The sequence below is a fragment of the Rhipicephalus microplus genome, chromosome 1 (assembly GCF_043290135.1).
Source record: "Rhipicephalus microplus isolate Deutch F79 chromosome 1, USDA_Rmic, whole genome shotgun sequence".
Classification (NCBI taxonomy): Eukaryota; Metazoa; Arthropoda; class Arachnida; order Ixodida; family Ixodidae; genus Rhipicephalus; species Rhipicephalus microplus.
Window position 1 is genome coordinate 223,524,716 of NC_134700.1, and position 16,043 is coordinate 223,540,758.

General features: G+C 42.6%; 1 long non-coding RNA gene across 1 annotated transcript in view; it reads right to left on the reverse strand.

Moving 5' to 3' along the window:
• Window positions 1–983: 983 nt before the first annotated feature.
• Window positions 984–16,043, reverse strand: part of LOC142769295 (uncharacterized) — a 69,541-nt gene continuing 54,481 nt past the window's right edge. The window contains exon 3 of the long non-coding RNA XR_012885754.1: window positions 984–1,111. This is a non-coding gene — a long non-coding RNA (uncharacterized LOC142769295). The remainder of the gene's footprint in view (window positions 1,112–16,043) is intronic.

Consider the following 16,043-nt stretch of genomic DNA (forward strand, 5'->3'; position numbering starts at 1 on the left):
GTCCCTTTTTAAGGGAGTGCTGTATCTATTCCAATATTTGGTTTGAAACAGCCATTGAAAACAAAAGGCAATGCAACTTACAGTCATTTGCATTTCAAAGACTCAACTTTGTTAGCATAAGCTCCGTGCATTCTAGTTATACGCGTGCGCGCTAAACAGCCTATTAAAGACAGGCGCAACGCAATCATGCGGCTCTTTGTTGTGGTGCTATGTGCGTTGGGACTGCATCGCAACCATCTTTAAAGGGCTATATTGGGAGGCATCGCATTCATAGGGAGGAGATGAAGCAAACAGAGTATCTACAATAGTAAGGCAGCGGGACCTTGCCACGTGTCTATAAACTGTTGAAGAGGGCTATACATCTGACGCACGCTCGCAAGAAGAGCGAGAATGCTATAAGGCAACGCAAATATCTGAACGTCGCTTGGTAGTAGAAACAAAAACCGTTACATGAGAAAAGTCATCGACACGTGTTGTATAGGACCATTAGACACAGCCACACACGGCAAAAGAGACTGCCACCCATTACTTGCATGTAGCTCATCTCTACAAGTGGCGTTCATGAAGGTGATCGCGCGAGTCGCTCGACCAACTTGCCGAGGCAAAAACAGCGCGTACTGTTGAAGATGAACCGAGAAAACACAGGGCAGATGCGCTGTGCCTCGTGTTTGTGACACAGCGCCTCTTTCTTGTATCCGTCCGTCCTCGTCAGTACTCGCTGTTTTCGCCTCAGTATGAACAACCAACTAGCTGTAAATGTTTTAATCCGATTAACTTTGACGAGAAGAGATGAAAAGGACTAACGCGACCATAGAGAGCAAAGATTAATGGATGATCCAAGGAGTACGCACATTGACTTGGGTAGATGACTGCTTTGATGGTTTTGGGACAGCCCCGGGATTTCGTTTTCCTTCACGTTTAAAGGAATTTTCAACATTACTTTTGAACCAAGCAGCAGTACACTGGTGTATACACTGACGCTGTTTTTTTGTGCGTGTCTACCAGAACCCCATGAATCACCAGAAAATCGGATTACCATGCAGATATGGTGCTTCCCAGTGAAAAGGCCATTTGGCAATCACCACATCAGTGGTCTTTATGTCACACTCCACTGAAAGGAAAATGATAAGCGTATGCATAAGGAACAAGAAGACCGAAGAGTGGATTAGGGAACAAAAGGGTGTTTAGATTATCATAGTCGTAATCAAAAAGAAATGGTCAGGGGCAGTGTACGTAGCGCGAAGGCAAAATAAACGCTCGTTATTTAGGATCACAGACTAGATTCTAAGAGAAGGCAAGCGGATGAAGTGGAGACAGAAAGTTAGGTGGACAGATGGGATCAGGAAGTTTGTGGGTATAAAGTGGCAGCGAAAAGCAAAGGACCAGGTTGACTGGCGGAACATGGGAGATGCATTTGCCCTGCAGTGAGTGCAGTAATGAAAATGATGATGATGATGATGATGATTGTATCGCTGGGCACTCACGCTCAGTAGCATGAACAACACCTGTGACGGAATTCTTGTATGTATGCGAAGACACCCGAGGGAGTTTTAGGTGGCAAGTACTGTTTGTTGGTGTGTAAACGTATTCGAGTGATTACAAAAAGAGAAACGTCGAAAGAAGCAAGCAATATGTTACGTAGCTACGCAGCATTATAGCTACGCAGCTATATGATAATGTTTTTTTGCGTCAACCATTGAAGTCGTACATAACATTCAAGCTATGATACTCATGTAGACATGTCATTTAGGTTCGTCATACGACGTCATCCTAGGCAACCTTTTGTATACATCAAGTTAACGCAGTGGCAACGAGAGCACAAAAAAGACACACGTATGTTCACTATAATCAACATGACACGCACGCGCTGTGCAATATCATTTATGTTCATCGCACGCTTAGTTAACACAACTGGAAGAATTTGGCCAGGTAGTGTGAGTGAGAAGATCGGGGTCATTCACCGCTGAGAGACAGCCTTCATTGCAAAACTTTATTTTTTACATATCTCACTTATTTGAAAGAGATCCTCAACTTGGACATGTGATTGTTCACAAGAATAAATGGCACATAAAATAGTCAAATGCTTATTGGGCAGTACACTTTGTACGCTAACGTGTCCCTGCTACGTGTAATGAGAAACTGCCGTAAACAATGTGTCTGCCGCAATGGTCATGCTACATTTCTTCCCCTCTTTTTTAGATATTTTACTTCTGTTCTCATTTTATGTGGTGCACTTAAATTTCATTCGCAAAAGTAATGCTTTCACTGCTTCTTGCGTTATTAATTTCAAAAATATAACTTGCAACACGCAACCCAGTGAGCTTCAATTTACGGGCTGCATATCCATCCTCCGTCAGAAAATACGTTCGTTTTTCAGTTGAGCCCACAGGCATCCTTAAGGCCGATTTCATCGTATAAATACAAATTGCTCCCGCAGCACTTTCTCGCAGTGGCTCAAAACGTCCTCTCGCCCCAATTTCACCGTCCTATCGAGAAGTCACGCCATGCGGACTCGTGCCGACTGCTCGTACATTCTCAGCTGTCTTGACGGCCACTTTCCTGTCCGCCGAAATAAAACTCTTCGTCATCAAAGGAGCCAGGGGGACGGAATTGCATGAAATTGTCCCGGGCATTTTGCCGACGTCACGCAATGCGAATGATGATCGTCGGGATAGGTCCCGTTTTGAAGTTGTGCGTTTTCTTCCGCTGCATGCCTTTGTATTTCACCCATGTATGGGAGGCTTAGACGAGTGCTCATTCGATGGGAGATCATCATTGCTCGGGAGCACTGACGATATTATCTATCTATCTATCTATCTATCTATCTATCTATCTATCTATCTATCTATCTATCTATCTATCTATCTATCTATCTATCTATCTATCTATCTATCTATCTATCTATCTATCTATCTATCTATCTATCTATCTATCTATCTATCTATCTATCTATCTATCTATCTATCTATCTATCTATCTATCTATCTATCTATCTATCTATCTATCTATCTATCTATCTATCTATCTATCTATCTATCTATCTATCTATCTATCTATCTATCTATCTATCTATCTATCTATCTATCTATCTATCTATCTATCTATCTATCTATCGACATCAATGTGGGGCATCACGTGTCAAAACGACATCCTTAATAGTCATGGCTTATTGGAGTGTGCTGTATTAATTCTGAAGTCTTGCATCCTGTAACGTACACCCAAATAAAAGCATGTGATGGCTATTTCCACAGCAGAATGAACGAGAAAACAATTGGAGGGACACAACACAGCGCTAACTCATTTCGCGCTGGGGAAATATGTCGATGGTAAATCATCTATTAGTTAAGCTACTGGGGAATCAAGCACGCGAGTCTTTTTCGCACTTAGCCCCCCAATCCTTCTCCGCCCATCAAAAATCAGCCATGATGTTGCCGGAAATGAGACCCTACATAGGTCTTCGACATCAGTTGCACAACACCTAAGCCGCTAAGGTACCAGAGCAGGTAAGATTATTCTTCAGGTACCAGAATTATGAACAATTTTGGCAGAAATAAGTAGCAGAAATCAAGCAACGCTGAGACGTAAAACTCGACATATTATTATTCTGAACCAATCAAGCAACAGGCATCTGCGGTGAGCGCCGTAGGGTGGTCCAGCTTAGGTCCGTCTTACGACACGGTGTCATGAGAACAGACGGCTTTCTGATAAGTTTCCTCTCCGAGATCATTGAACCACCACAAACTTTTTTCATGAACGTGTGCACTTTATCTCAGGAATTCATTTTAATACTTTAACGACTACAGGGCCCATTCGCCAATAGGATGGGTGATGAGTTCTCTACATGTACTAACTTACGTGGCCTCGTTCTCGTCTTCTCAGCGTCTCCCTGGCGCCTGTTCGCACGCGCATACGGCGCATAAACAGATCACGTTGGCCCCCCCCCCCCCCCCCCCCCCGCAAAAAAAAAGACTGGCTGCCCCCCTTGGAGCTGGTGCTCTCCATTTTGAATTTATCAAATTTATCACGTCTTCATCGCGCACTCTGTGACCCGAAGTCACAAACTGAAGCTTCTATTTGCTTTAAGTTAATATGCTAATTAGTATGCTTTAAGTTATTATTCCGAAAAGAACGATCTAATTGTTAATTTATTAGGCTTATCAGTCAGTGCCTAACATATGGCTTATGTAGCAAATAACACACGAATGCACGTGCTGATTTATTCTCAATGTGAGAGGGCCCAAAGCGTTGACTTACTTCCACATTTGATTTTCGCTAACGTGCAGAAATGTGGGCGAATAGCAAGCGCAAGTTCAGATCGAAGCAGACGGTCCCGTCTGCATGGACGCTGTCATGCTGATTTTCAACCCCAATTTCCAGTGGTCACTTAAACAGCTCTTAAAAAACACGCACATCAATGCGAAGAAGAATAAACATATCGTGCACGCACAGTAGACTTTCATGCACTTGCCCTCATAAGAAAGTTTATCTGGGAGTTGTGGGACGCTTGAGAATGCTGGGATATGGGAGCTTCATATTTGGCTTTTTATAATCTTTAAACACGAGCTTGGACAACTGAAATACGCGTCTGGCTTGAGCACGTTTCTTGCGTCAATATGGACGAGTTCTTACTAAATGAGTACGCTGAATGTATTCTCTTTTGCTCATTGCACAAAAACGAGTTTCATTCAACTTTGAAAATTTCTGTGTCAATGTACCATTTTGCGAAGCCTAAAAAGTAACGAATGGTCATTAAACTCGGAAGACAGATGACAAAGCGAGTAATCACTCTGCTGCAGCTTGTCATCCGTTTCTTTCTTTCGCCGAATGATTAGGCTGTAAAGGAGAGTGGACCTTTATAGTAGAATATAATACACGTGCATAGGGTTCGTTTATAGAAGCATTGTTTTGGGAAGCCTTATATGCCCAGCCGTATCCACTTTTTAGCCGAAGGCTCGCTCAACTCCAGACAACAAAAGCCTCGCGGACTCATACTGTCATTCCCATCGCGGCAACTTTTAAGGGTTGCATTCCTTCAAAATTGTGCAATGGTGGTGGCGCTAGGTTTTGTTCTCGGTATTATTGCGAGAAACTCTGCGTCATGCACCGACGTGACGTAACACGAGCCAAACAAGCGCAAATGTCTCAACGCTGCCTATTGTAGGGAACTATCTGGAACTACGTACTGCTGCGTAAACGTGTAGCTTGCTCACACCCCGTAGCCTTGGTAGTTGTAAACGGCAGTTGCGCGATAAAGTACCGCCCGAATATTCAAAGGTTTGACTTGAACAGTCCCATTTACTTCTCAGTATAACTACACTGTGACATATTTTTCGTAGCGTTATTGCGTTATCTATACATGGTTGCTGTATACATAACACCACTTCAACTTCCCCCATCATCGCACTTTGTCACGCTTTCTCCCCTTTTCCTTTACCCCTGCACTGAGATAAGCAGATTAGAGTGCACTAGCTCAGGCCGTCCTCTCTGCCTTCGATTAAATACTCTCTCTCTGTTGTTCGTGCGCTGACGGTGTTTTTTTTATTATATTCTTCTGAAGGCCCCTTTACCCTTTACTCGCTCAGAAAACTAAGAGTGGCACTTTATTCAGTTAATCCTTTCATTTTTGGAATCAATAATTATGTTCCTACACTAGGCAATCTTTCTCTCGTACACCCCACGTTATGATCATTAGAAAACGTGCCAATAGCGAAAGAGCTTCGTTATACAGTTTCACGTGCTCAATTGATGGTGCCCTAGTACACGTGACATACGTTTCCAACTCTTCAGCTGCTTTTTCGGGACCAGCACAGCCAACTGAAACACCGGTAATCTTTGCCCATGGTAGGGGTAGCTAAAGGTTGCCGACGTGTATTGGTAATACCAACACTATTAGTATGTGAGGTTTACGTCCGGAAACCAAGATATCAAAATCATATGTATTCGGACGCTCCAAGCTCAGTTCCCGGAGGGTGAAGGAATATCTTTTAACGCTTACTTTTTGATCGCTGCTCCATCTCGTTTAATGGTATATTCTCGAGCCGACAAAGCGTGTTGAAACGACCATTATCTCAAGTAAAAATAAAAAAAAGCTAGTTTAGTAGAGGAGTGCAGGCCTGGATTCGAGGCGCATTCGGTTTCACCACACACTTCAAGAATGCGGAAATAAGAATGACATAAATATCCGCACTTCTCAAACCTCCGTCTGCAGCACCGCATTCGTCTCCTAGGACACTACCCCCGCATCTCAACGCCTCGAGGATCCCCGCATAGCGTCGCGACAGGAGAATGGGTCTCTGGAAAATTTAAGGAAGCGTATCACCGCAATCAATTGCACCCGAGGCGCGTTCTCTATACAGCTGAATGAGATGGAAAAGGGAGATGCAACGGCCCTCCTGGGGTGATCCCAGCTTACAAAAGGATGCGCCAGACGCCGCAGCCGCTAAAGGGCTGAGGGAAGGAGAAACGACCTGAAGTGAAAACAAAAGTAGAAAAAAAGGCAGGGAGAACTATGCATTCGCGAAGCCCAGTTTTTCCGAGGAAACTGGCTGTTAGTTGTTTTCAACATTTGGTGAATCGTGGTTGCTCTTTTTACCGTTAAGCCACTTGATGAAAAAAAAAAAAACTGCAGAGCTTTATGGAGAAGAAAGATACCTGATCTTGAATCAAACCACTGCTTTTAAGTTTTGAAGCCAGGCTGTGTAAAGAACACGACACTTTACTATTATTATTATTATTATTATTATTATTATTATTATTATTATTATTATTATTATTATTATTATTATTATTATTATTGGTAGTAGTAGTAGTAGTAGTAGTAGTAGTAGTAGTAGTAGTAGTAGTAGTAGTAGTAGTAGTAGTAGTAGTAGTAGTAGTAGAAGCTTCTGGAGGACGCGCGCTGATTGGTCCAGTGTGACATGCCGTCCCTCTGACGGGCAAGCTAAAAAACGCGTACAGAGCGAAAGAGAGAAGGCCACAGATAAAACATTTAGAACGAGCGAAATTGAGAGGAACAAAGGACAAAAAACACAAAGAAAGGCAGATAGAGGAATAGAAAGAAAGTTTATAGAGAAAAAGACAGACTCAACGAAAAATTAAGAAAAAGAAAGAGGGCCAACATTGGCATTTCTATTGTAGTAAAGCATTGGTTAGAAAATAAATGCGAGTGTTAAGATGAAGGAAAGAAGGACTTGACAGTCCAGAGCACAGTATATCCTTGTACGCTATGTTCTTCTCTATTCACTCCCTTTTTCGTTCTTTCTTCACTCTTTTCTCTCACTTCGGTTTACTGCTTGCTTGGCTATACAGAGAAATGATACTGCATAGTTTGCCTGCGCGACGCTGCATTACGCTAAGTGATGACATGAGATTGCAGCGTACGCTAACTAGCACACTTCCTTCCTCCTTTCGCCTCACAACACTGCCTACTCCAACACTGACATCGATGCTCACACCGAAATTTCTCTGAAACGAGCCCTTTGATGATGTCGTGGTAATTATTTTGCAATGCTTCAATAGTTTAGGAAAGAAATCGTAGCGACCACACAACGCACGCCAGGAAAAAGCTGTGTAATTGTGTATCGAAAAATGCTTGTTGATTTTTCTGATTGCATTCTGCCTCAACTCGCGTTATCTCTAATTTTGACACTTGTCGAGCACTCCATATCTGGAACAAAAAGAAAAAAAATCACCTAGAACACCATGTGTCGGAAGCCATCGCATAGCATGAGACGCAGAGAGGTGCACGCACCACATAAAAAAAAAAGGATTGTCGACACTTTCCAACGCGTTGCTCAAACACAAAAACGTATAAAGTGTGACAGTTGTCAATTCAATCCCATTTTTCACATTCATATTTTGTCAATTCACACACACACACACACACACACACACACACACATATATATATATATATATATATATATATATATATATATATATATATATATATATATATATATATATATATATATATATATATATATATATGGCCTGGACCTAAAATTACAAGACCGAAAAGAATCAAGCTGTGGAATTCCCTTCCTTACGTAATAAAATCATCAACCACAGAACATGCATTCAAAAACCAAGTAAAGAAATATTTTTTGCAACAGTTGTCTTCATCTTAGCAACTGATTTTTAATGTAACGATAACAATTGCTACATGTTATATTGTCCTTACGTTTTGTATTATAACTTGCGCTTGTTTGTTCTTCAGAGTTTTCTTTTTTGCCTTGCTAAACATATATGTATTTTCTACTTTCGTTTTTTCGCACTGTGCTTTTTTTTTTCTTACTGAAGATACCGTAACAACTGAATGTTGTATATTTTGTTTCTTCTCCCGTTAACATCATGTATGGAAGCCCCCCTGACAGTTTCCAACTTTGGGGCTCCTTGTGTGTATTACCAATCCTGTACTCACTTTTCTGTAAACTGACATCGTTGTTGAATAAACTTGAAACTTGAAACTTGAAAACTTGAAAATATATGCCTATATGAAGCACACAAAAAATGTACGGTGAGCGGAGGCAAAAAATAAAACAGAACTAGGAGCAGGCGACGACTAGGCGATGTCAGTTCAACCCAAGCATGTACAACTTCGCTGATAACGGATGTGAACACACGTGAAGTAAAACTCTCGCCAAGAGCTTCGCTTCGATTTAGCTTTTCTAACGTAGCATCTATTCAATTTTAACGCGAGAGCATTAAAGAGCTCAGTTCGCAGGAAACCCGCCGCTGGCGTCAGCCCCGTTGGTTGTGAACGAAAAATTGTCTGTGCGTCCGTGACTGAAAAATCAAGTTACCGAGACAGCCGTGGGAGGCCGCTACTTGTCCACGCGCGCGCGTGTGATCACACTGAAAAAGCGGCGCATTCCAAGAAAAAAACTCAAGGTCACGAGGCGCGATAGTTTCTTTGCCCTGCCACCCCTCTCTGCTTAGCTTCAAGCGATTTCGTTGGGATGAGAGAAGAGATAATGCAATTGCAGCATGCGACAAACCTTTCTAACTACACTCGCACTGAACGAATTCTTAAAATTTTTGCGGCATTGCATTCGTAAGGCAATCAGCTCTTCTAGCGAATTCATTGGATGGCTACTTAAAAAAGTGTTTCAGAGCCCACTAACGCATTTCAGTCGACAGGTGTCACGACCAAAAACAAGCCCATTCGTCGATAATAGCGTGCGCTGGTCCAATCAATTGTGTGGGTGTTTGTGTGCGTGCGTGTGTATGTAACAAAACATATGAATAAGTATGCACTTAGCGGTTGAAGGGTGCACTATAGGGGCTGGATTTTGCTATCGCGTTCAACTCCTAAAGGCGAAGTTTAAGGATCTCTCAATTCTTTGTTGATTTTTCAAGGCTTTCAAACTTTCATCTATACAGCAGTAGCAGAAGTGTTGTAGGCAGTAAAGCATAAAGAGTGGTTGAAGGACAGTAAAGTTCGTAAGGGATAAAAGCGGGTGGAAAGGGATGGTGTTGGCGCTTACAGGTTAAAGCTTCTGATGTTGTCTTTCCTACTTTAATATTGGATTAGCAAAGAAATCAGGACGAGCGGAAGAAGAGAAGAGTACAGAAGAGACCAATATTGCAGCGAAAACCGAACTATTCTACATGCGACTCAGAGAACCAAGAGTCAAAGTATATGATGGCAATAATACTACAGGAAGCGCGTACGAAGCATCAGGTAATACTAAAGAACTCACACAGAAGAAACTAAAATGAAGGATATGAAATAGCGAAGGAATGAAAGCGGCAAGACTTACATTATATTTTTAAGAAGAAGATTTGAAATACGGAAAATAGCAGCGCAGAGTGGTCTGTGTAAGTCTTCTAGAATTAGAAATGAATTGGCCGAAAATTGGCCAGTACCGCTTTTGGTTGAAACCAAGCTCTGTAGCTATGGGAATTTCAGGATTGCCGACAGATATCACCGCTCATCGAAATAAATGTATAAATAAATCAAGAAATGCTGGGGCTTTACGTCGCAAATACACATTGTGGTGGTGACGCTGTAGGAATGGTATCCGAGACTACATACTGTGGCTATTGAACGCACTCATAGATTTAAGCACATGCTACTCTTACATTTCGCCTGCATTGAAAGGGAGCCATCACGGCCGGGAAGCGATCGTGCTACCTTCGGAATGAAGAAATAGAGAAACAAATGAAGCATAAATGAGGAATTGAACGAATAAATAAAACGGGAAAATAGTTAGAAGAAAAACCAAAATTACATCGTAATAACCGTCAATGGTCAACGAAATATTCAGGCGGCAGTTAAATTCACACTCACCTGAATGATCAACGAAATTCGCGGCCCCGGACCAACAATGGAAAGCTTCGAACTGCGAGACGCGAGCACCCTGCGTTCAATATCGCACACCCGTCTGGGGCTACGACTTCGCAATCTGGAGCCAGCTGCACTCAATAGATTGTCTTAGACTACAGGAATAGGATCTGGTCGAGCCGAGCACTGGGTCAATCTTGCACGAATAACGGCTCTGCTCTGGTAGGATATCTCACGGCGAGCCCTACACACCATACAGCGTGAGGAGCGAGAATATGAAAAAAAAGAAAAACAAACAATTGATAAAGGGATAAATTGAGAAAAAAAGCGCGAGAGTAAGAAAGAAGAAAGAAACAGAAAGGAAGCGTTGAGGGAGCCCGCAGCTGTCCTCTGCACGCCTTTGATAACGGTTATTCTTTTGAATGTGCCAAACTGTCCCTGCTGCTGCTGCTGATGCTGCTGCTTTCGTTTTCTGTAGAAGCCTTTTGACAACCGTAGGATGTCTAACAGCGATTGTATCAGCCGTCTACGTCTATGCGTGTCACATGGTCGTGCCATGACTCCAAAGCTGAAAAGACTTAAGAGACATGTTTTTTTTTTCTTGCAACACTGCAGATAAATCAGATCCAGAGGACGTTAGGGAAAGTATTTGACTTCGCTTTCTGTGAGCTGGTTGCCTGTGTACTTCTTACGCTCTATCCCGGTTCCAACCAAAATGTCCTGTTTTTCGAAGGCGGTGTTCATTTATTGGTTTAAATAAAAGTGATACAGTAGAGCCTGTATAATAATAAGCGTACAGCATCTTGGAAAAGATAATAAGTACAAATTAAAAGGAATTGTGAGAGACGAAAATGTGTGTCATGTTTCTCACAAGATTGTACTTGCTCGCAAACAAATTTATGCATCCTTATAATGAGGAACTATAAATGACAAACGTGATCTGTTTTCACACTCTTTAGTAGAGGGGAAAAGTATGAGAATTTTAATAAAGTCATTTAATCACCACACTTACGGTTATGCTGCTAGTGCAAACAAAATAGTATATTTGTCATGAGTAAATGACCCGGGCGACCTAATCAGTATCGGAAAAGGCGACAAGAAATGCGAAAATGGATTGTCATGACATTTAAAGCACACTGGATGGTCGAAGTCCTTAACAACGGCGTCCCTCATAATCGTATCATGGTGTTAAGACGTAAAACCGGAATCAAGTTTATTATTATCAGATTTACATGACTCTATTCGCTTCTTGATCGAAAGGATGCGCCGCCCGGTGGCCACTGGCTAAAGCGGGCCTAGTGTGAATTGCTCCCTGCATCGTCTGCTTGCGCCTTAAGACTAGCATGTGCGTTTACGTCGAACTCGTTCACGAATGGCTTTTTGATCCGCTCTGTTAGCGCAAGTTTAACTTTCTGTACGTTTGCCTGGCACCATGTACAGAAGTATTTGGTCTTGCTCGGCTGTATGTGCAATGCAATAAGATCGGTTCGAGCACTTGCAGAGAGGGCTGTGTCGTCGTAACCTACGTTAACCAAGATCATGTCGATGCAGATCTGCTCTTTAGTGGAAGCACATGTAAAATACACTTGGTGTCTTTCCATACATGAGGAGTATTGAATATTGTGTGAATGCAGCGTTTTAACAGCTCAGTGGTACAGGAAGTTTTGCATTGTTGTTAGGTGTCTAACTGCGGTGCCGTAACTTATTGGACGAGCCTTCATTGGGGCTGAAATAACTTTTTACTGTAGGGTCCGGTTCCACTACAGCAAAATATTTTTGTCTAGTAAGCCCTGCCATTTATCCCATTCAACCCACGTATCCGAAGGCAAGTTCATCTAAATTCATTGGAAGGCAAAAGAAAAAGTTCCATGATCGGGAGTCAAACCCATGATTCCAGGCTCTGCTGCAACAGATGCCCTACACGCTATTCACCGCGCCATGATCATTTGTTTGCTTTATTGCCTGTTCCCAGACGCTATATACAAGAGCAATGCGTAAAGGTCACAGCAACAGGTAGTGCCAGTCCTACTGCATAGACACCAATTTTGAAATTCCTTGTGAGCAGTCAAGAGTTTTACCCTCGACCACCACTCAGGGACAGACTTCTGTGTTTTCTGAAGATCCACAAATTTCGACATGCACTCTGTAAACTACAAAGTTTGTGGCCATGGGGCAGTGGGTCTTGGGTCAGATGCACAACCCACTGTGCCGTGCTCACATACTTTGGACCCTTAAAAATTACGCTTTTTATATCTACGACAGTCTTCTCAGCGTTCTTGGTAAAGGGCCGTAACGCTTCATGACCATAGCATCTGAGTTAAGTTCCTTCAACGAATCATTTAAAAGCATCCACCTGGAGGCTGAATATAGCCTTCGTCTTTTTACACGGCGCTAGTAGAGGCACGTCCACAGAAAATTGACCGGTAGTCTTGTTTTAATGAGATGGGCATCACTCAAAGCTGGTCGTATACGCAATTTGACGGTGAGGCTCAATCAACAACCCGAGCTGTTCCGATAACTACTTGCCTGAAACTGCTGATTTATGAGAAATGGCGAAAAAAGCACCGTAAGTCACTGACAGCTTTATAAAGGCGTTCCTTTCGTGGGATAGGAAAAAAAGAGCTGTTGGTGAGGTATTTAGGAACAGCAACACAAAGGACAGGGGGAGCGCTATTTCCTCTTTATGGAAATTCAGTACGTCATTTGAAGTAGCTTTGAATGCAATGATATGTTTTCCCAAAGCGTGGGGGTGCTGTGACCCACTGATCCTTTTCAGGTGCCTCACTGTGCTAACTATAGGACACACCGTTTTCATATCACACCTTCATACACCTTCATGCCTTCTGAGGCCACCTGTAAATCAAGCTAGTTTGCTTGATTTTACAGGTGGCCGCAGTTACCAGCAGATGCAGTTCTTCGTCGTCCGATGTGCGCGTGCTCCCATCATGACCATTTCTTGTTGCTGCTGCCGGACCCCCTGCCTTGCACATGCACTGTGAATTCATTTTTGTGTTGGCTAAGAATGCTACTCTTGATTTTTGGAGACGTCGAGTCTAATCCTGGTCCCCAAATTGAAGATATGCTGAAGGAGTTGCTTGCCGGTCCACAAAAAATTAGCCAGGACATAGCCAGCCTCACTACTACAGTAGCGGCTCTCGATAGTAGGTTAATAACCGTAGAGGCAAGGACAGCTGCGGCTGCGGACCTGGTTCCTCGATTGAACGAGCTCGAAAGCACTGTGAGGGACCTAAAAAACACCGTTGAAATTCTTGACCACCGTAACGACGATTTGGAAAACCGCCTTCGCAGGAACAACCTGATCATTTACGGATTGACGGAAACGGAGAAAGAGACTCCGGATCAGCTACTGGAAACTGTGCACGAACTCATAAATGTCAAACTAGACGTCAAGTGTGAAAACATTGAGCGGTGGCACAGGCTAGGAACGCAAAGAAAGAATAGCAGTCCACGACCTGTTATTATTAAGCTCATTGATTTTCGTACGAAACACAAATTTTAGGTAACGCAAGAATACTGAAGGGATCAAAAATATACATAAATGAAGACTTCTCGGCACGTGTTCGACAAATACGCAAGTCTTTGTGGCAGCACTCGGTTGACATCAGAAAAAATGCAGATAAAGTTCGACTTCGCCACGATGCTCGTATCGTGGACAGCGTCCGATATAGCTGGGACGAAGCCAGCGGCACCCTTGTCAAACATTCTCAACACGCGCCTGAGCGGCCGCCCGCGCATGCGCCTTTACATTCACGTCAACCACGACCTCCAGAGTGACTGCGTATTGATCGAAATTTGGTCATTTTGAATATTAATGCACGTAGCTTAGCAAACAAGATTGATAGCTTCAATTGGCTCATTGAGTGTCACCAGCCCTCAATTATTTGCGTCACCGAAAGCTGGTTAAATGATTTGGTTTTAGATGTTGAAATCTTGCCCCCGGGTTATGTAATTTTACGCAAAGACAGACTATGTGGTCGTGGAGGGGGTGTAGCACTTCTTATCAAAAATCACATTGACTTTTCTTTGCTTCCTGATGTTCCAAACACAGAATCTATCTGGTGCAAGTTAAAAATTTCTGGCCAGGCTATTGCTGTAGGAGCTATTTATTGCCCTCCAAACGAAAATTCTGACGTTTTTTCTGATATTACCAACTATATTTTAGATCGCAAGCTTCACCTAGGCAAATTAATTTTGACTGGCGATCTCAATGCCCCGTGAATTGACTGGAACAATTTTGCACCCTACGGTCGTGACAAAAAGCTTTGTGACTGGCTCGTAAATATGGCACTGTCATTTGACCTCACTCAAATTGTCACTTCCCCTACCCGTAAAAATTCAATACTTCACCTTGTCTTCATAAGCGACGAATTTTGCAAAAAAGGATACCACAGTGAGGTTGTCACAGGTTTGTCTGATCACAATGCTGTAATTGCGTACATCAACATAGTGTGCCCACCAAAACGACCTGAATTTAAGCGTGTGATTGATTTTAGTCGTGCCGATGACAACTCTATTATCGATAGAGTTGTCATCGGCACGACTAAAATCAAGTAACGTACAGTGCGTACAGTGTGAAACTAGATACGCTGGCATCTAGTTTTGAAGATTTTTTTCCTAGCAGTGAACACAGTGATGTAAATGTACTCCTTGGTCATTTTCATGGTATAGTGCAGGAGTGAATATCAAAGTTTGTGCCTCAAAAGTGCATTAAACGCAATCCAATACATCCGTGGTTTACACGGGAAATCATTCAACTAACTCGCCGTGTAAAGCAACTTCGCAAAGGTCGTCCTCTTTTGTCAGCGGCGCGATCACCACTGCTTAATTCTTTGAAGTGTACTTTGAAGGCGAAAATGCAGGAAGCGAAAAATTTCTATTTCAACAATACATTGTCACGGTTTATGGTAGAAAACCCGACCAAATTCTGGAAGTCTATTAACCCGAAGTCATCTGTTCAGTCTTGCTTCCTTATAAATGACCAATCATGCTCCGATTCTAACACTATTGCAGAAAGCTTCAACAACTATTTCAAGTCTGTTTTCTCTCGTGATGATGGCACTATCCCAGATTATGCTTGCAACTTTGTTCAGTCTACAATTCCAGACATCACAATCTCTTGTTCAGGTGTTCACAATTTGATACTAAAATTAGATGTGACTAAAAGTTCCGGTCCTGATGGCATTCCTAATACGTTCTTGAGGCGGTACTCCGAATGGTGCGCTCGTTACTTGACTGTCATTTTTAATAAATCGTTTGCTTTAGCCACTGTTCCCATACTTTGGAAGACAGCTAATGTTGTCCCGTTATTTAAATCTGGCAATAAGCAGCTCATTCGAAATTATAGGCCAATTTTCCTAATTTGAACAAGCTGTAAACTACTGGAACATATCATTCATAAACATATTGTTGAATATTTGGACGTAAACAACCTTCTGTCCCGGTGTCGGCATGGCTTCCAAGCTGGATTTTCTACAACAACGCAGCTCCTAGAATTCACCCACGACATTGCCACATCACTTAACAAAAGGGGTCAGACAGACGCAATTTTCATAGACTACTCGAAAGCTTTCGACAACGTATGCCATAAAAAACTTCTTCTAAAACTTAGTTCCTTTCTTAAAGATTCTAAATTACTCGGTTGGATTGCGGATTACTTGCGTTCTTGATCTCAGTTCGTTACTTTCAACCAGGTGCAGTCATCCCCTGTTGAAATCACATCCGGTGTGCCGCAAGG